At 44.4% G+C, this 20,650-nt stretch overlaps 1 long non-coding RNA gene across 1 annotated transcript in view; it reads left to right on the top strand.

The window, feature by feature from the left end:
• The window catches only part of LOC146797541 (uncharacterized), a 177,268-nt gene that overhangs the window by 32,621 nt on the left and 123,997 nt on the right, over positions 1–20,650 (top strand). The window contains exon 2 of the long non-coding RNA XR_014968502.1: positions 17,736–17,806. This is a non-coding gene — a long non-coding RNA (uncharacterized LOC146797541). The remainder of the gene's footprint in view (positions 1–17,735; positions 17,807–20,650) is intronic.

The following is a 20,650-nucleotide window of genomic DNA, read 5'->3' as shown; positions in this document are numbered from 1 at the left end:
CATGCACACACACTGTCAATAAGATTGTAGACAAAAAAAGTACTCCCTGCACTTTAGCAGGAGAAATACATTAGTCTGATTAAAATCAAAATAGACCACATACATCCCCTCACAATTAAATAACTCACCTTTCAAGTTGTTTTGTAGATTAGGAAGTATATCAGTCACACACCAGATTTTCTTATTCAGAATCTCTGCACTGTGCACCTGTCAGCAAAACCAAAGAATGGCAATGTTTTCCTCTCATTTTCCACACATATACATGTAAACATCAAATCACATTCCTTCCCACATAAATTCAAAAGCAAACACACATTTCTGTTGGTTAAACATTTCAACCCTTTCCAAATGACATAAATTTGAACCCTACCCCCAATCTGCCTTCTGCCTGTTACCATAGGAACAGATCATGGAACACTGAACTGAGCACACAGGTCACAAGTTCAGCACACAATGTTGCTAATCAAAACAGCAAGTGTGCTTGATTTTTCAACATATCAGCTTATCATATATAATGTTCCTTTCACGCACTTTTTGTTAACCAATAAGAATCATGTGTTTAAAAAACAGAAACATACACCCTACCTTTCAGTGTAGATGGTTGTCAAACAACCAATGATTTCTTGTCTTTTTTCAAAACTGCATCTTAGCCACCATTTTAGAAAAATCTTACTTTTGAAACTGCCATTTCATTTACAGAGGCCATCTGAGTGCATCCAGACCTCCCTTCAAGATGCTTAGAGTGTGGATTGTGGGACACAGCTATATTTTCTGGAGCCAAAGGTATGCAGAAATCAAAGGCATTCACAATGGATTGAACAGAGAGGGTGAAAGTGGCACCAATTGATGCCATTGGTAAAAACCTTTATGCATAGCCAACACCCTGACCTCATAATAGTGCACTGTGGTGGCAATGACCTAGGCACTTTGACTGGGGTAGGTCTGGAAATGCTTATGAAGGACACCTTTTCAGAATTGTTTTCACTCTTTCCCAAACTGCCTTTGTGTATTCCATCATATGCCAAAGGCAGAAATGGAACTGGTCCAATCATTTTTGTCCACAAATTGAGAAAGCTAGGAAACATGTGAATAAATCTGTTTCTGCTTTTCTCCGAGACTATAGAATGGGGTCCATTTACAATACAAAATATGCGCTTTCATATGCTAGAGAATAGGAGAGATGGAGTACACTTTACTGATGAAGGAATCAGAGTCTTCCTCAACAACTTTAGACTCTGTATAGGTACTTACTTATAAGTGCCAAAAAATCTCAATGAACACAACAGCTCTTTTTAAAGCCACTCAAGAACAAAACAATTAAGCTTGATGTTTATCTCCCAAAAATGTAAGTTTTTTTTCCTTGGATCCGCACACCCAACGCGTTAGGAACCGCGCACCCAACACGAGAGGAACTGTGCACCCAACGCGTTAGGATGCGCGACTCCTAATTTTACCGTAAAAAAAAAATAGCCCCTATCACTAATTTTTATCATCCCCGTGGACCCCATCCCCCGGGGCTTATAAAAAAACATTGGAGACCGTGGGGGGTGCCCCAACGCCCCCACGGTCCCAGCCGGCTCCCCGCGTCCTTCGGGAGCCGGCATTGCTTTTCCACATGGGGAGCTGCTGACATGCAGCTTCCCGTGTGGAAACGCAATATCGTTTGGATTTTGAAAGAGAGAGCAGGTTTCCCTGCTCTCTTTTCAAAATCCTAACGAAGCTTGCTATGGGAGGGCGAGAAACTCCCGCCCTCTCATAGCAAACAACAGTGTCCTGGGGGTGGGCACCCCAGGACACTGTAGGAACCGGCCCTAGGGGGTGGCGGTCCCCAGGGCCCTCCAAGGCTCCAGGAGGGGGGCGGCGCAGCCCCCCTCCCCCTATTAATTAACAAATGTTTTACCCCCAGATTTGGCCCACCCTGTGGGCTAATTATTAACGAAGCGCGTAAGCCGGTGCTTCATGTTTTTTTTTTCGCGCACCCTACGTGCATTTCGATGATTTTTTTTTTTTAAAAGGGGGCCCCAAGGGGTCCTTCTGGGACCCTCTAAGCAACACTAGAGGGTCAGAGTATTTCTACCCTGCCCCCTTTATATGTTTTAAACACTTATTCCCCTTACTTCTTCAGCCTCGCTTCTACCGAGGCACAAAATGGCTGCCAACAGTTCCTGGTTTCGAATGTAGACAGACACTCGACAGCCAATTAACATTCAGCGCGTGATCGGGAGGGTGCGCGCTCGGTTCGGGGAGGGTGCACTTAGGGTGCGCGGATCCTCCGAGGCCATAGATATACCTATCTTTTTTAGTCTAATTTTCTCAGGAACTACTGAACAGATTTAGACCATTTATGCAAAAGACACGATTCTGAACTGAGGACTACCTCTTTGCCAAATTTGGTGTAATTCCTTTCAGCAGTTCGGGCTGTAGCTGCGTCAACAGGTCCTATGGGAAATTGCATGGGGAAAACGTGTTTTGGGACCCTCCTTTTTTCTCGGCCCCTGCTTGATGAATCACCACGAAACTTTCAGGATAGGAGCGGACCGGAGCTGGCCAAAAGATTGGAAAAATTTGCGAAGATTCGTCAACCGGCGCCAGACTTATTGGGAATAGAATGTTGCAGATTTCCTATGGAAAATAGGTCCTAACTATAACTACCTACTGGTGACCGCCAGTAGGTAATATATATATCTATATATCTATATATCTATATTATCTACTGGCGGTCGCCAGTATATAGTTATAGTTACAACCTAGTTTCCATAGGAAATCTCAAAATTCTATTTTGAATAACTTTGGCGCCGGTTGACGAATCCTCGCGAAATTTTCAAAACTAATGGGGCGCTCCGCTCAGCTCCTACCCTGAAAGTCTCGGGGTGATTCGTCAAGTGGGGGCCAAGAAAAAAGGGGGGTCCCAAAACGCGTTTTCCCCATGCATTTTTCCATAGGACCTTTAGACACAGCTACAGCCCGAACGGCTGAACAGAATTACTTGAAATTTGGCAGAGAGGTAGCCATAAGGTCAAGGAAGTGCCTTTAGCAGGTCTGGTGTAAATCTGTTCAGTATTTCCTGAGAAAATAGCATTTAAAAGCATATCAATATCTATACGCGCGCACCGTGTGCGCACAGTGCGCGCACCCTGCCGTGCGCGAGCGCAATTCTGATTGGTTGTTAGATGTCGGTAAACATTCGAATCGGTCGAAACCAGGAAGTGTCGGCCGCCATTTTGTCTCTCGCAGTCTGAGGGGGTGAAAAACAAAGGTGGAGAACGTGAAAAGGGGTCAGAGTGGACAGTTCCTGACCCCCTAGCCTTGGTCACAGAAAAACCTTGCAAATTCACTTAAAAAACCATAGGTTTCACACATGTTATAGTTAGCTGGACATTTCACTCATAAAAAAACAATGAAATTCCCCCGTTATAGTTAGTGCAGGCAACTATAACTCACGCGACCGCAATCCTCTGCTGATGACGTCAGATATTACATCACTGATGACATATGTGTCTTTCTGAAAAATAAAAATTTGTAATATATGTATAGCTAAAGATTAATGGAAGAAGACATGGGTAAATAAGTGTCTAAATACAGTGATATAATATCTGACGTCATCAGCAGAGGATTGCGGTCGCGTGAGTTATAGTTGCCTGCACTAACTATAACGGGGGAATTTCATTGGTTTTTTACGAGTGAAATGTCCAGCTAACCATAACATGTGTGAAACCTATGGTTTTTAAAGTGAATTATATATATATATATATATATATATATATATATATATATATATTACCTAGTTATAGTTAGGACCTTGTGTCTATTCAAAAAGCTTATTTTTTTTCACAATAACTTTGGTGCCGGTTGACGAATCTTCGTGAAATTTTCAAAACTAGTGGGTCACTCCGGTCAGCTCCTGTCTTGAAAGTTTCGGGGTGGATTGTCAAGCGAGGGCCAATAAAAAAGGGGGGTCCCAAAACACATTTTCCCCATGTTATTTTCCATAGGACACTTTAGACAAAGCTACAGCTGAAACAGCTGAACGGAATTACACCAAATTTGGCAAAAAGGTAGCCCTTGATTCAGAAAGAGCCCCTTTTGTTAAATGGTGTAAATCCGTTTGGTAGTTCCTGAAAAATTAGAAAAAGAAAAAGTTTTGATATCTGGGGCAGCGGTGGGTTCGCAAATCCTCCCGGGCACGAGCTTTACTCGTTGGCTGCCAACACTCTAAATCAGGAAGTGTTTGCAGCCATCTTGTGACTTGGTAACCGAGTCACAAGATAACAGTGAAAAAGAGGTTGCAAAACAAGAAAAGGGAGCAGGGTACAAACACCCTGACCCCCTAGGCCTGCTCAGGGGGTCCCACAAGGACCCTCAGGGCCAATAAAAGCATTTTTTTTTAACAAAATATAGGCCGAATTCGCGCTGTAGTCGCGAATCCGGCCGAAAAAAAAAAAAAAACAAAGAACGGGCTCCCGCGCTTTGTTGTATTTTAGCCGCCAGGTGGGCCAGGTCCCGGGGGCACTGCCAAATAATTAGCGGGGGCCCACGGGGGCCCCCGCAGCCCTGGGGACAGCCACCTCACCAGGGCTGTGAAAAAAATGTGTGGGGTGCCCAATCCCCCCACGCTGCCCCGAGGAAGCTACCTCCCCGGGGCTTTCAGAAGCAACCGCGGGGGGCACGTGACCGCCCTGCAGCCCCGGGGACCGCCATCTCACCGGGGCTCATTTTTTAAATAAAACATGTGCGGGGGGACTTGAGCCCCACCACACGCCCCGGGGACCACCACCTCCCCGGGGCACTCTAAATTTAAATGCGGGGGTCTGTTACAGACCCCCAGGCCCCGGGGACCACCACCTCCCCGGGGCTTTTAAAATGAATGGAGGGGGGCTGCGCGGCCCCCCTCATGGAGCCCTTGATGGCCCTGGGGACCTCTACCCCCCAGGGCCGGCTCCTACAGTGTCCCGGGGTGCCTACCCCAGGACACTGCTGTTTGCAATGACAGGGCGGGAGCCGTGCGGCTCCAGCCCTTTCATTTCAAACTCTGCTTTGCTTCGTTGAAGCGAGAGCAGGGAAACCTGCTCTCGCTTCAACAAAGCAAAGCAGGATCCCTGAGAAAAAAAAATTATTTAAAAAAAAAGGAAAGGCCGGCCCCAGAGGATGGGGTCCCCAGGGCCATTATTGGCCTTAAGAGGAGGGCCACGTGGCGTCCCTCCAAATAAAAAAATTTTTAAAAAGAAAATTCTGGCCATACCCCGGGGGATGGGGTCCCCGGGGCCTTAATTGTTCTCGGGAGGGGGGCCACGCGGCCACCTTCCCATTTTTAATTTTTTATTTTTTTAAAATAGGGGTCAGGCCCTGGGGGATGGGATCCCCAGGGCCCAAAAAATAGTAAAGGAAGGGGGGGCCACACAGCCCCCTTCTAAAAAAAATAAAAACACCGGCATCGCGCCAGAGGCCCCGCACCCTCCCTGCAGCACTCTGCAAACGCGCCCCCTGGTGAGTTGTAAGTTGGGGAATTAATTCCCCTTGAATACTGAGGGTCCCTGGGGCCAACATGCCCACCAAGTACCTCCAGTATGCGCCAGGGAGCTGCGTTGCAGAGAGGTGGTCAAAGCCCACGCCCCCTTTTTACACCACTCTGCAACGCAGCTCTGTGGTGCTTACCGGAGGTACCTGGTGGGCTAGATGGCCCCCAATTTACAATGCGCCAGGAGGTGCGTTTGCACAATGGTGCAGGGAGGGGGCGGGGCCTGATATGGCAAGTGTGCAAACACATCCCCTGGTGCTTTGTAAATTGGGGGATTATGTGTCCTTGAAACCTGAGGGTCTCTGGGGGCCAACTAGCCCACCAGGGACCTCCAGTAAGTGCCACAGAGCTGCGTTGCAGAGAGGTGGTCCGAGGTAACGCCCCATTTTACACCTCTCTGCAATGCAGCTCTGTGGCACTTACTTGAGGTACCTGGTGAGCTAGTCGGCCCCCAGGGACCCTCAGGATTCAAGGGGACTTAATCCCCCAAATTACAACGTGCCAGGGTACGTGTTTGCACAGTGGTGCAGGGAGGGGGCGGGCCTGATATTTCAAGTGTGCAAACACACCCCTTGGCGCGTTGTAAATTGGGGGATTAAGTCCCCTTGAATCCTGAGGGTCCCTGGGGGCCAACTAGCCCACCAGGTACCTCCAGTAAGTGCCACAGAGCTGCGTTGCAGAGAGGTGGTCTGAGGCCATGCCCCTTTTTACACCTCACCCCTTAAATCCTGAGGGACCCTCAGGATTTAAGGGGACTTAATCCCCAACTTAGAACGCGCCAGGGGGTGCGTTTGCAGAGTGCGGCAAGGAAGGGGTGGGGCCTGATTTAACAAGTTAGTAATCCTGCGCTGTGGCACTTACTGGAGGTGATAAAAGAGGTAGTTGGCCTCCAAGGTTGACGTTGGGGGCTAGCTATCCCTCCTGTTACTTCCGCTAAATCCCACCAGGTGGGATTGCTAAAAGGTGTTTGAAGGCCACGCTCACCTTTCTCCACCACTCTGCAAACGAGACTGCTATGTTATTGTTAGAAATTAGCATTTAAAAAACCTTTGAAATTCACTGAAAAAAACCATAGGTTTCAGGGACGTTATAGTTAGAAATTATCATTTAAAAAACCATTGAAATTCACAGAAAAAACCATAGGTTTCAGGCACGTTATAGTTAGAAATTAGCATTTAAAAAACCTTAGAAATTCACTGAAAGAACCATAGGTTTCAGGGACATTATAGTTAGTTGGACATTTCTCTCGTACAAAACCATAGAAATTCCCCTGTTATAGTTAGTTCAGCTAACTATAACTCGCGCACCTACAATGCACTGCTGATGACGTCACATATTACATCATTCATGACATGGTCAGTGACATCACTGATGACATCACTGATGACATCTCAAATGACATCACTGATGGCATCACTGATGTCATCAGTGATGACTCGTAGGAGCGAGCAAGTATGATGCGATAATCGCCTCGCTGCCCAACCGCCGACTCACCGATGCCTCCCGAGCGACTCAAAGATGTCCGACGCGTGTACGTTGTGGGGGGCACTGATGCGAACACACCCCTATCCAAGACGTACATTTTTCACGATGGCAGCCTATGTACGTGACGTACATCAGGCTCCCATTGACTTCAATAGGGCACCGAGCGACCCGAGTCCATCAGCGCTGCAGCGCATCGTACTCTGTCGCTCGGAGCCCTGGAGCATGAGTTGGTCGGAAAGCTCTACGGGACAGAGTCGGTCGTAGGGCTTTCAGAGCGAGATAGGAATCGGGCCCTTTGCGTTAAGTTGGCCCAGTGCTGCACAGAAATAATCATTCCCCCCAACACAGACACCCTTGCACTATGGAGCAAGGGTGCCTGCATTGTCACCAGGCAGCTAGATTTAGCGCCACACTAGGGGAAACTCAGGGGTGCACTGCACTCTTGTGAATACTGTGCATCCTTATGTTTTCAGAATGGAGGAGCGTGGCGGTAGCAATGTTTGGTTAACACAACACTTTGCCATCCTGTTGTAAATATGCCCCTTTGTTTTTTCACACCAAGCCAGGTAACTCTATTTTAGTAGATCCGAGTTTGTGTGAAAACCTAAGGATGTTTCCACCGTTCCTGCCCTGTTGCTCCCTGCCCTTATTAGATACAAAGGGTGTTGGCAGTTGTCACCTTGCAACGCACAGCAACTTTGGCACTTCACGCGCATTAACTTTAAATGCACTATATAGTGTTTGTGCACAACAATTGATTGGGAGGGAGGGGGCAAGCCAGCACGAGACCAATTTTTTTGGTGTGTAAAAGGCCGCTTTATTGAAATAGGTGCATATCACAATTTATACCTTGGCAACTACCTTCCAAAATTAAAACCTCACTATACATGAATTACCTGACCCCTTGTTCGCCCCACCCCTACGATCCCCACTTCAAATCCCACACCCAGCAAAATACAACATAACATTCCATAACAATAATATTACACACTCCTACACAATATAGCATTTCCAAATCCTAACCTCCCATTACCCAAATCCCTACCTGCCTTTGTGCAACTGTAACTAACAAACCTCTATCTAAACTTAGCCTACCTGGTTACCCTTTTCCTGCTCCTGCTCACAAACTACCAACATTTAACCAAAAACTACAGCCAATCCTGGCCAACATTCCACAACCCCGCCAGCACCTGTTGCAAGCGACAAATATACAACTTATCAAAACCCCTATGAACCTGTTCCAATCACCACTGCCGGAAAAAAAAATGGGTAAAAAACACCCCAAAAACTGAAAAAACTAGGGAGAGAGGGAACAAAAACCTGCTCTGCGCAGTGCTCCCAGCCACCAGGTCACCAAACCTAAAATGGTGGCTGGGAATGCACGAAAAAGCCCTCTATACTTTTGGGATACTAACTCAAAATTGAGCTACAATTGGGCTAATCCCAATGTAGCCCAAAATACCCAAAATGGCCGCTCACCGGCCAGCCCCTCCCCCTCCCAATCTGCGTGGGGGGCAGACCTCGCTGAGCTCGGATGCCCCCAAAATCCCCTCAGCGCTGCAAATCGCGCGACAAAGAAATGTCTTACAAACCAATATAACCCCATCATATAAACATACTCCGATGATTTATTCCCTAGTTCATCACACCTTTTCCTTCTAAAGAACAATTCTTTTCTGATAAATTCGCCATATCTCAAAAAGATTGCTTTTGTCTACACCATAAATTATTACGTATTTTAAAACGGAAACAAATGCAACTTTTTCCCTCGGAAAATGTATTTCCGTTGTATTCTTTTTTGTGGGGGAGGGGGGAAGAAATACAAACACACTGCCAGTGCAGACCTATCTCCTGCCCTACACTACCAGCGGAGCCCCCTGTTTTGTCCTGCACTGCCCCACAGCCCCTGTCCTGCCTTATTCTGCCTGCACAGCTGCCCCTACCCCACACGGTCGGCACAGACCCCTGACCTACACTGCCTGAACACCCCCGTCCTGTTCTGCCCTACATTACCTGCACAACCTGTTCACATAACCTATTTTGCCCTACATAACCTGCACAGCTGCCCCCTGTCCTACACTATCCGCACACCCTGTCCTGTCCTACATTGTCCGCACCACTCCCAGTCCTATCCTGTCCGCACCACCACCTGTTTGCCTTACTTTGTCTGCACATCCGCCCCATCCTACACTGTCCACACAGACCCCTGTTCTACACTGCAGGAAAAACCCCTCTTCTACACTGTCCGCACAGCCTGTCCAGCCCTGCATTATCTGCACATATCCCTTTCCTATCCTGTCCGCGCAGCACCCCGTCCTGTCCTCCAGTGCCAGCACAGTGTGATTACTTAATTGCCTTTGGTCCCTCCTGTGTACCTATCTATATTAGGTTTGCTCCCATTTAATGACCGCACATATTTAACTTGTCCCTTTATCTTCAACAGAATATCTGCCTCTCCCCTGATTTGCAAATTTTTCGACCTCCATTGTACTATTGTCCTTTGCCTTTGTGACCATTGATGTAGATCCAAGGAACTATCCCTTTCAGGCTGAGGAAATTAGCACATTACCATGTCCCTTTTAATTCCATTCAGGCAAGTGAAGCAGTGACCAGCCCTGTCAGAATTATGAGATTTGGCACTGCAACTCTTTTATTTCGCCCAGCAATTTTGGTTGATGACATCTGAGTGAAATGGTGGGGCAACATGATGATTTACCAGCAGAATCAGCCCCAGAATGACTGTTTCTTCAGTAGTTCCTTTTTAGGTCTCGCTGAGACAGCGAAAGCTGTCTCTCTGAGACATTTTGTAAGTGGGTTTTTGAAAGTGCTTCCCCTGGCATAGAGCTACAGTGCACGAGGCGTGCACGCGCGCAAAGCAGCCATATGGCTTTACGTCGCTCTCCCTCGTAGCCCCTCTCCGCCCCCTTCCCTTCTGCTATTTCACACCAGTTTATCAGAACTCGTGCTTCTCTTAAACGCGCGTGCGGCCAATGCTTGTTATATTCACCGTGCTTCATGTTTTGGACAGCACGGTGCTAGCAATGCTTGTATTTTAGCAGACGCGCCGTCAGCTTCATGGTGTGTTTTGAATTTTTTCCTTTCCATATTGAGCCAACCCTCACCCTCCCTTACTCTGTCCACTCTGCCTCCGCAGGAACTCGCGCTTCTCTCCCCCCCCCCCCCCCACCATCGCGTCTCGCGCGTCCAATGCTTGTTTCGTGTAGCCCTCCCGCCTTGCTGGTTCTCAGGGGCCCATGCTCTGTCTTCAGGTCGGCCGGGTGAATACTTCTCTTTGAACCTGCCGCTGACCAGTAAAAGCCCTGTGAGTTGTTTACATTTATTTTTTCTTTTTTTTTTATATAGCGCAAGCTCGATCAGCAGATATTGGAGCGCTTTACATGCATAAATTAGAGAAGAACACGTACATTTATGGTAGGTGTGCGGAGATTAATTTATTCATGACGTCGGAATGGGCGGAGTCAAGGCTGCTCTTGTTACTTCTGTGACTCCGGTAACGGTTGCCGCTTGCTTTTCTTCCTTTCTCCAGTCTTTGCTCCGCTATTCATGTCTTCTTATTTGGCTATGGTTCGCCAGTTGCTCCACTCTCCCCCTCCTCCTCCTGTGACAGTCTGCCATCTCCTGGATGCTTCCCTGCCTCTTCTCTATAGGGGGGATGCATCTCATCTGACGGGACACATGGCCATGCAATGCTTGCGATGGGCAGTGACCTGGAGGTACAGCTGTGCTGAGGGAGGGTGGGCTCCTCCTCCGATCCACCTCTCACTGGTGCCAGGGTATTGGGGGGGGGGATCCAGGGAGTTGGGACTGGGAACCCTTGTTGCGAGCATCTCCGTAGTGCATCCAGTGTGTGCATTTTCCCTCAAGTGGTGAAATGGAATAAAACGTGCATGATGCCTTTTACTGTGCTATACTGGACACCTACCTTATCTCTTTACATTTTAATTTTCGAGTACTTGTAAACTTTTTTAACCTGATGTTGTTACTCCTGAACAGCTAAACTGGAGAACACAGGCTTTAAAAATGTGTTTTTGCTTTATGGGGGTAAGGAATACACTAAACAAATGTAGTCTATTAACCCTTACTAGACCGTGGCATAATTATAGCGCACCCTTCTCTTGTTCTTACTCCGCGCTGTAGTAATTGGCATGCATTTTAGTGACCTTGCACAAAACGTTCTAGAGTCAGTGAAAGGATTTCACAAATCCGTGTCAGCTGCACTTCAGGACAGTTTAGCTCAGGCTGGGTGATTGTTGCTTCAGTCGGGAGCCCAGCGGTTGGTTTATGGGTCTGTGGCACCCACGTGCAATGAATGCACTTACCCAGGGGCATCACCCGTCGTGCGCCGCCATTACTGGGCAGCAAGATCTTCCCGGAAGTAGCACTGTCACAGGCACTTAACTCTACCCCCTTCAAAGGAACCAAACCCCCTCCTCTCGGAAAGATGCCATCCTAAAACAAACACTGATTAAAAGTGTGCACAATAAAAACCCAGTGCCGTACACGTGCACTTTTATTCTACTGTCACTTCGTGTCTCTTGTCGCCACGGTACACAGACATGCAGTATGTCTCACAGCTCACACTGGTGTAAATGGGGAACATCAGTGAGACAGCAAAGTAATAGGAGACAGACCTCAACCTAATGCACCACAGACCCTCTTCCGCTCGCGCTTCTAATTCACGCTGTGTGCCATAATGAAGGGCACGTCATTAGCACATTATACAAACAAGGATTGTACCCCAGCCAGTGATAGAGCAACAATCTGCTTAGATATAGCGCCAAATGTAGCACCTGACACATGACCACTGTCTATTCAACTTACCCTGCCTCTCCTTCCTCTTCTCAATTTAATTCCAGCGTGAACCAATATGAGTTTTCTATCCTGTGAGATGTGTCTTTGTACATCCAATGGGAGAAATGAGCATGCGGGATGTAGAGGCCTTGAGGATTTTTTACACTTGATTAAGGTGACCTGCGGGGGGCTGGTGCTCTCTGTTCAGGGGAGGGAGTGCAGCGCAGCATAGGTCTGAAGTCTCAAATCTTAGCTGCATCAGCTGTTCGTGGCAGAGCAAAATGTCTTTCTCTACCAAGCTCACCATGGACATGGTTGATGTAAAAAAACAAGAGATTTGTGATGAGGTTAGCATTGGAATTTTGTGGATGGGGTGTTTACCGCTACACCATGAACTTGTCACTGCCTAGGTAAGGTGACTCCGAGATGCAGTGCTCCTGTGTTGCTCTTGTCATTTACAATGTACTGTTTTTAGGTTAGTTACATTGGGTAAACTGGAGTGAGCTAAGACTTCAACTCCCAGAATGCATTTTTTGAATGGAGATCCAGGATTGGAGCAATGTGTTATATGGTGTAATGGAGCCATCTGATACCCTTATACAGAGGGGGGCTGGTGTGGCTGCTGCATTAGGATTTAGGGCTGCAAGGTGGGAAGGGCACGCAGTCTTCTGGCTGGAAAGAGCATGAGTTTTCACTCCCTTCTTAAGGTTGATCGGCAAGTCAGTGGTTTAAACTACGAAGCTGGCTGGAAAATGGGATAACTACGGTGTTGATTCATGGAAGCTGCAGCCTAAAGCTGGTGTTGGCTCTAAATAACAAAGGGCTGCTGGCTCTTAAGGGCATGGTCTCTGCTGGCTCGTAGAGCATTGAGGTTTTCAAGATAGGAAGAGCACAATGCTGAACACAGCCTGCCCCCTCCCTCCAATAATATCCATTATGAGGCGCTGCAGTCGGTTTCAATGGAGAATTAAGCATTGATATCGGCATAGAGGCCCAAACATTATTTTACCCACCTTTTTGTTGGGGCTGACGTGAACAAGGGCCACATATCATACTGTTTTAATGATTACATTATCTTAGGGAGGAAAAAAGCATTCTTCATTCAAGAAAAATGATTTGTGGGCAGCATTATCAGCAGTGGGCAGATCACATCCTCCCTGCATCTCTGTTCTTGTAATGCTTTTACTTAAAGCGATGCCATTCTTTTTGGTTATTCATTTCTATAGACCTCTTAGTGAAGGATTGACTGAGTTTCAGCAATTGTATTACAGAGGCAGCATCAGCCTTAATTTTTAGTTTTCAAACTTGTAAAGATGCACTAAAACAGCTGGGAAAATGAACATGCGTGACACAGAGGCCCTAAATTTAGCAAGTCTCCCCAACACATATGAACTCAGCCTTGTCATAACTGAAGAACGCAGCACGTTTCCAGATATTGAGCACACAAATTATGCTTCATCATTTTAAAACTTGGCATCACAATGCACATAAATACACTCCACACCATGTCACATAATACTAATCAGAATATTTTCACTGAGTGTCACACACTTCCACACCACACAATTCATATCTTTACGTTTCCATTCCACGCCACATAATTCAACAGCAAGCCACATAAATCAACACACCACATACATCCAATCCACACAATATCACATCATGCCTCAAAATTCAACAGCACACCATATAATTAAACAAAACTACATACCCCTCAACAACACAAAATACCATTTCACATAATTACATTCTATAACACACAATCCCACTCCACATAATTCCAGTACACTCACTACTACATAATTACTCTCCACACAATTCCACTACACATAATGCCACATAATTCCACTATAGAAAACCGCTCCACACAATTCCAATTAAACCTACATAATTCCACTCCACACTACATACATCCACTCCACTCGAAACCAAAACACGTAGGTAAAACACATTGTCATTTACAACGCCAAAAGTTCTAATTCCCAGAAATGCGAGACCTATTGCATTGCATTTACATTATGTTTGGATCTAATGATAATAGAAGAATGGTTACAGGGAGCATATATTCCTTGGGGTTCTAAAAGCAGCCCTTCCCATTTCTAAAGCTCCTTATACATTCCCTGCTGATTTTCTGTTCCCTACAAACATTAGTCTTGCATATTCTTTTGCGCATTTGATCCCTGAACGCTGCGGTTGAACCTATCCGAGCCTGTCTATGAAAGCTTGCAAAACTCGAGTGTATTTAAAATGTGGCAGCATGCTTGTTGTGGCTGAGTTGAATTGAAAGGATCCTATCAACTTTAGGCTCCTATCTCTTCATTGGCTTTCACTTCTAGGCTGTATTGATTGTAAGAAATCCACAGAATAATTGTATTAATTTGCTCTGTACTGCAGCCAGAAAATGCCACGGAAATTGCAGAGATAGGAACAGTTGTTTAAAGAAATTGTCATATGTGGTGAAGGGACACATCCGAGTGCCTGCCTAGCGCGGCACAGAGATGGCTGAAAGGATTTCGAGACCCTTAATACTATCTGCTGGGAGTACTTGGCTAGTGCATTTACTGTGTGTGGGTGACTTGACTTGAATACCCTAGTTAAAATGGTATACGTTTGCTAGAAATAATAGTTAAGTAGTGAGTGATGTCAGTGAGATTGTGTCTAGGTACAAAATTAGATTTATTTAGCAAAATCTGCAGAATAGCTTCCTATTTTTTTTTTCCACACAGGCCTTAATGAAAGCTATTCTTAAATCAGGTTTCATCTTGAGAAACTACAGTGTGACTGAACTATAAGAACCAATTTGGGCTGATGTTATTTTCTAGGAGGACCTGGGTGAAAGAGTATCTGTATCTGCATAAATTAAGTCATGTATTCAATTACACAAGGAAAGCAGTAGACCCTAAAAGAAGTGCTTAGAAAAATCTGGCTGCTGGGTCCTGCACAGGCTACTGCCCTGTTTTATGAAAACTATATGGAGGTGAGGTTAAACAGGGAAGGGCCTTAATCTGCAAAACTAATCTCAATTTGTGTAGGATCCAAATGAACAAATCAATAACTACAAAATGCAGCTAGAATTAATGTATTCTGTAAGCCAAATGTGCAAATCTAAGCCATATGAAAATTATAAATGAAAACGTTTGCTGCAAAAAATCATATATTATCATAAGGACCCTATATTTTTGTGCATCTGTTTGAGAGCTCACAACACTAATTCCAATGGCTCTTTGGCATGTCGGTTTCCAGGATATTAATTTTCTCCAGTCCGAATTTCTTAGGAGTACAAAAAACAGGCAGTTATGCACATTTTGAAATTAAAATATCAAAAATGAAATTGCTAAGTGTTGCAGGGATTGGAAGTTCCTCTATCACCCGGCAAGGTTGACTGAAGATGAGGGAGCCCTGTAATAGTCACTTTTAGAAAGACATTCTCTATTTTGTAAACAGGGAGTATCGGTCGGTTCTCCCTGAAAAAAGTTAGTATTCCCTTTTAATAGCCACAGCATCCAATGTGGAGCCTGTACATATTTTAGAGCTCAACGACAGCTGATATGCATCCAATCATTTAGGGTGCTGAGTTCTATATGAAAGTAACATTTAAACAAATAGTGGGTCCCACGAAAACCACACACATTCTGATTACTTTTTCATCCTGTACACTCTCTCTATGTGCCATGCAAAAAGGGCCCTAATATACAGTAGGAACTTCTACCTAGAGTGGAAACTTGCCCATTCAAGAACTCATGCCTATAACAAAACCATTGTATGCCTGGCTTTAGAGCCAGCCAAAGAAACAAGCATTTGCAATGCAATAGGTCTCGCAATTATGCAAGTTTGAGCCATTGACATTGCAAATAACAATGCCTTTTATTTTTGTTTTAGTTTTTAAAACGTAGATAAAAGGCATTGTCATTTACAATGCCACTAGCTTAAACTCTCGTAAATGCGAGACCTATTGCATTGAAAATGCTTGTTTTAAGGGGCCACTTAGATGCCCACTTGCAACCCTCTGTAACTCTGCTCCCTGAAGTTACCGATACCCAGGGACGGACTGGGAACTCAAAGCAGCCCTGGCAATTTTGTCGGACATGTCCCCGAGGTGGGGGGCAGTAATTGTGAAACACTGCTGCGTAATGTTACTGAGGCCTGATATTGCAGCACCGCTGGAAAACTGGGCGCCAGTCACAAAACCGGCCCCACCGCTGCAAAACTGGCCTCACCAGGGAAATGCCCAGTGACGGTATGGCCAGTCCAGCCCTGCTGATTCCTGTGATATCTGTAACTCTAGGGGTCTGAGTGACCAAGTGGATACTGGGCCACAGATACCGAGGGCCACAGTATTTCCAATGTAAATCTTCATTTAAATCTAGTAACTTGCACCAACAGAGTCAGATTATGGAACTACCTACATAAGAACCATCGAAAAAGAACTTTGTTTTTGCATTTGTTCTTTTGACAAAGTGACTGCTCTGGATTTAGTGGTATTGATCTTTAAACTGCAGACTCTGCATCTTCTGCAAAGCATTTTCTTTCTTGCTAGAGTTCTCTGAACCTTTCCTGCTGTATCTCATAGTTTCTTAATGTTCCAAGGTCTGGTGTTTGTCGACCTATCCACAACTAGGATGGGTGCCATGTTTTTTTTATGAGAATTTATTTTATATGTCAGTATTCCTCCTTTTAGTCATTAGGTGCACATACCAATCCTAAAATGTTTGATTCCTGATTATATTTAGCCTTGTTTATACCAGTTTGTCTTTACAATCCCTTCACATTTTAGAAACTAAGCACAGTAGGTTTATGTATGAGGACACTACTCGTTACTCCAGTAATCCTTCAATTTGATCTGCAGGCCAGTGCTCATTACACAAGAATCCATTGTGCATGGTGTTCAGTGTTTCCCATAAGGCTCTCAAAAATGCCTCATCCCTTGAACCCATAAAAAATATATTGGGTCACTTTTTTGACGTTATGTGATGCAATGTGCCCCGGCATATTTACAAGGCCATGTAAAGCCACTTTACATGGCTTCTGATGGCCTTGTAAATATGTGCCCCTTTCACCCAGAACACTGCCCTTAAAGGGGTGTTTCATGGGTGTTGATGTGAGTGTCCCCACGCAACACCAATGGAATCTGACACATTCCCAGATTTACGATAAATTGTAAACCTTGGTATGCGTCAGAATCTAACGCCACCCCAGGGCAGGGCCGGACTGGGAACGCAAACCGGACCTGGCAATTGAGTCGCACCGGCCGCGGGGGTGCGTGTGGAACACTGCAGCTGCTTTAGTTACAGGGGGCCAATGATATGCTGCAAAACCGGCCCCTAGTAAGAAAAAAGGCCACCCAGGGTCCGAAACCACCCCCCACCCTGGCGGCCCACTGAGGAAACACCCAGTGCCCGCTACAGCTAGTCCTGCCCTTACCCAGGGGTGGCATTAGGGAGGTGCAACGAGGGGAAATTGTTTCATTTCTCCTCGTTTTTTAAACTTTTTCTATGTGTGCTGCAGCACACATAGAAAGAGGAAATCGCCTGAATTGATTGATTTTGTGTAGGAAGGTGTCCCTTCCTGCACAAAATCAATCGGCCTCATGACACAGGCACCCTTACACCATGGTGCCAGGGTGCCTGCGTTGGCGCATGGCAGTCCATTATGCACCGGCGCTGGGGTTAAGGACAGGAATGCACCGTATGACATAGATATGGTGAATACCTGCCCTTTTATTTTGACGTAGGACAGCGCAGCAAGATTCCTTGCAGCGCTGTCATACCCAAAACCTCATAAATTAGGGCAAATATATTTGGTATTTTCAGCCTAAGTTTATTTTCTATTAAACACTTGCATTTTTTTAAAATGTGGTTTCTAAATTGCACTTTTGACTTAATTAACGATGTTTAAATCCCAAAATTGCTTTTTTCTCATTCAGAAGGACTGAAAGACTTTTCCGCCCCTTTCAAGATGGCTTAAATCCACTGACAGTGAATTAACAGCTATCAGGTACTCTCTGGTTTTCAAAGGTTTTTTTTCTCCACAAAATACTGTGTTTTTGCCAGAAAATAGGGATTGCAAGGTGGAGGAAATTGAACACCCTCACCAGCGAATAACATTTCTAAAAAATAAAAATAAAAAAATGTTGCAATTTAAAATATGTGAAATATCAATGTTTTTACCTTATTTGAGCTCTATGTTTTTGCCTTTTTTACAGAAACCCCAGGGCAGATTTTCACAGAATTAAATGTACTTTTAGGACCCTCTATAGCATTTGCCCTCCTGGCATTATGTGAAATTTATGAAAAGTTTTCTAGAGCAGGGGTTCTTAAACATTTGACTTCTGTGGACCCGTACTTAACCATTACTGAACTCCAGGGACCCTAGATGGAATTATTGTTGGAATCCAGGGACTCCCACTTAGTCATTATTGGAATCCAGGGCCTCGGGCATTAGAAAATTCTGTGATCTGAACTGCAAAAACAATACACACAAATATGAAAGCAAGCATTCATTAAATAAATATATCAATTATGAAATATGTTATTTCATTCACAAACAAATTTAAAAACAAGTTTTAATTGTAATGGGAAGGTTGGACATCTTCTAAATTCATTTGAGGGTACCCATTGTCCATTCTATATTCTGTTTGGTGCACTTGCACTGCTCCCATGACTCAATAATCTGAGGACATCAACTTAATTTTTAGCCTCCAATTTCAAATTCCTTAAAGATTTCAGAGCAATTTAACATTTTCAATGTTACTTCTTTATATAAATTCATTTTATTAATCTGTTAATAATATTTAATTTTCTAAGCAGTCACTCCCCAGGGTTCCCCGGACTCCAGGTTAAGAACCACTGTTCTAGAATCTTGCCAAGTGATGGCAAAGTGTGCAAGTTATTAAAGAGTCAGAAATTACGTTTTTGTGTGGACAGCAACTTAATTATAACCATTGAGTCACTACTCCAGACTCTCTAATATATCTACAGTAGGTTTACTGGGAACAAATCTTTAGTTAAGACGTACAGAAGGTAAATGATGTCTACAGCACTTTTCCTAGTAAGCCAAAAAATGCAGTTGGTATGGTAAAATTAAGACTTCCACTTTTAACCTACATTTGTCTGCAGTACAGAAGAATTTGCTAGCCTTTGAATACTTGGTTAGCAGAAAAGAAACGAGGCCTTCCAAAAACATAACTTTAAAATTCACTTTTATTTTAATGGAAAAGAAAAAGAGGCAGTGCTCTCCTTAAGTGAAAACAAACACATCATAATCAATCCAGTGGCTAAGGGAGATGTTTATCTGTAACAAAATAAAGGTAGGAGGCAGAAATCCTTAAGCAGCTACCAATACCAGAGTACTATAGCAATTCATATCATGGGCAATTGCCCTTAGCACAGCAAAAAATAACCAATATCACTACAAAGGCCTGATCAAAAGGAATCGAAGTCAAAAAGAGCATGAGCACTTGAAATGGCCAACAATCAATTGAAACATTAACACAAATATTTGACAGATCTTTGTGGCCACTCAAATATTTGCTCTTTACAGTACCTACATAGCAATTATTTGAGAGTGATTAGTCATCTCACAAAATCAACCTCCTTATTGCTCTTGTGAGAAGAACTAAGAGTAAGAAATATAGGCCCATATCTACAAGGCGACGATATAAAATTATCGCCGCTTTTGCAGACGTTTTTGGCCGAAAAGCGGCGACAATTTTTTCACTTTATTAGCAAGGTCACGCTATCGCGTGAAACCTTGCCTTAGCGCCTGAATTCCTAACGCCCATCTTTGCATCTCTAATGAGATGCAAAGTGGGCGTTCCTCCCCAGGATAACAGGAGAAATGTCGCTAAATGACATTTCTCCTATTATCAAGCCTCACGCAAAGCAGCACAGCGACAAGAAAAGTAGCGTTATCACTACTTTCCTTACGCCTGCTTTGAAACTGATTTAGCCATGATATCCTATTGAATGTGGATATCATGGCTAAGAATGTGAGGCACTATCAGCAAACTGTCGCCAAACTTCGTGTAATCTCACGTTTGGCAGTTAGCGCTAGGATTTTTCTAGCTTTTGAGATAAGCGTTGCTAATATCACGCCATCTCAGCGATAAAAATCCACGCTAGCCGGCGATAATTATCCTAGAGCTAAGTGCGCTTAGCGATAATTATCGCCGGTTGTTGCTGATATGCCCCCTAATTAAGTACAAAGTTAGCCAAAATTCATGGTTAGGTTCAGATGTATTCAGATCAAAAACACCCCGGATAGCGATATTTATTTACATTCCCCAAATTATACGTTTTCTTTGTCAAATTAAGCCTCTGGTATTAAATGCACTTACTTCTAACTAGAAGCAGGGTAATTCTGTCACTTGTATCCATAAGATGACGGGTTCTGAAGATGTAATTTTTGTTTTGATTTTTGCCCCCTTTATAGACCAGGCATACAGGAAATCAAATTGTGATGCTCTAAAATTTAGCAAAGATTATTGTCTGTATCACGGAGGATTCGGGTGTTATAACTTACTTAAGAAACAATTGTAAGTGAAGATCACATCTGATGGTGTTGGCTCACTGATTTTTAAGAAAAAGACGGACTGAATTGGAATATTGCCAGTTGAGATAGAATGCAACACAGCAAATAAAATGTGTGAGATTAATTTTGCAACCAACATATGATGTTTATGGCTTGATTTAAAATATTGCTTCAGTTTGCATAATGAGAGACACAAATGATTACAGGTGGGTGGAAGCTCTATGAATATTGAGTGCACTAAGGATTTAGGGACTTTGAATAGTCAATAATATTATATGCATATTTTAATGTTTATGTGCAATTTTAAGA

The sequence above is a fragment of the Triturus cristatus genome, chromosome 9 (assembly GCF_964204655.1).
Source record: "Triturus cristatus chromosome 9, aTriCri1.1, whole genome shotgun sequence".
Taxonomy (NCBI): domain Eukaryota; kingdom Metazoa; phylum Chordata; class Amphibia; order Caudata; family Salamandridae; genus Triturus; species Triturus cristatus.
The sequence above is the reverse complement of the archived record's forward strand: the minus strand, read 5'-3'. Positions and strand labels throughout refer to the sequence as shown.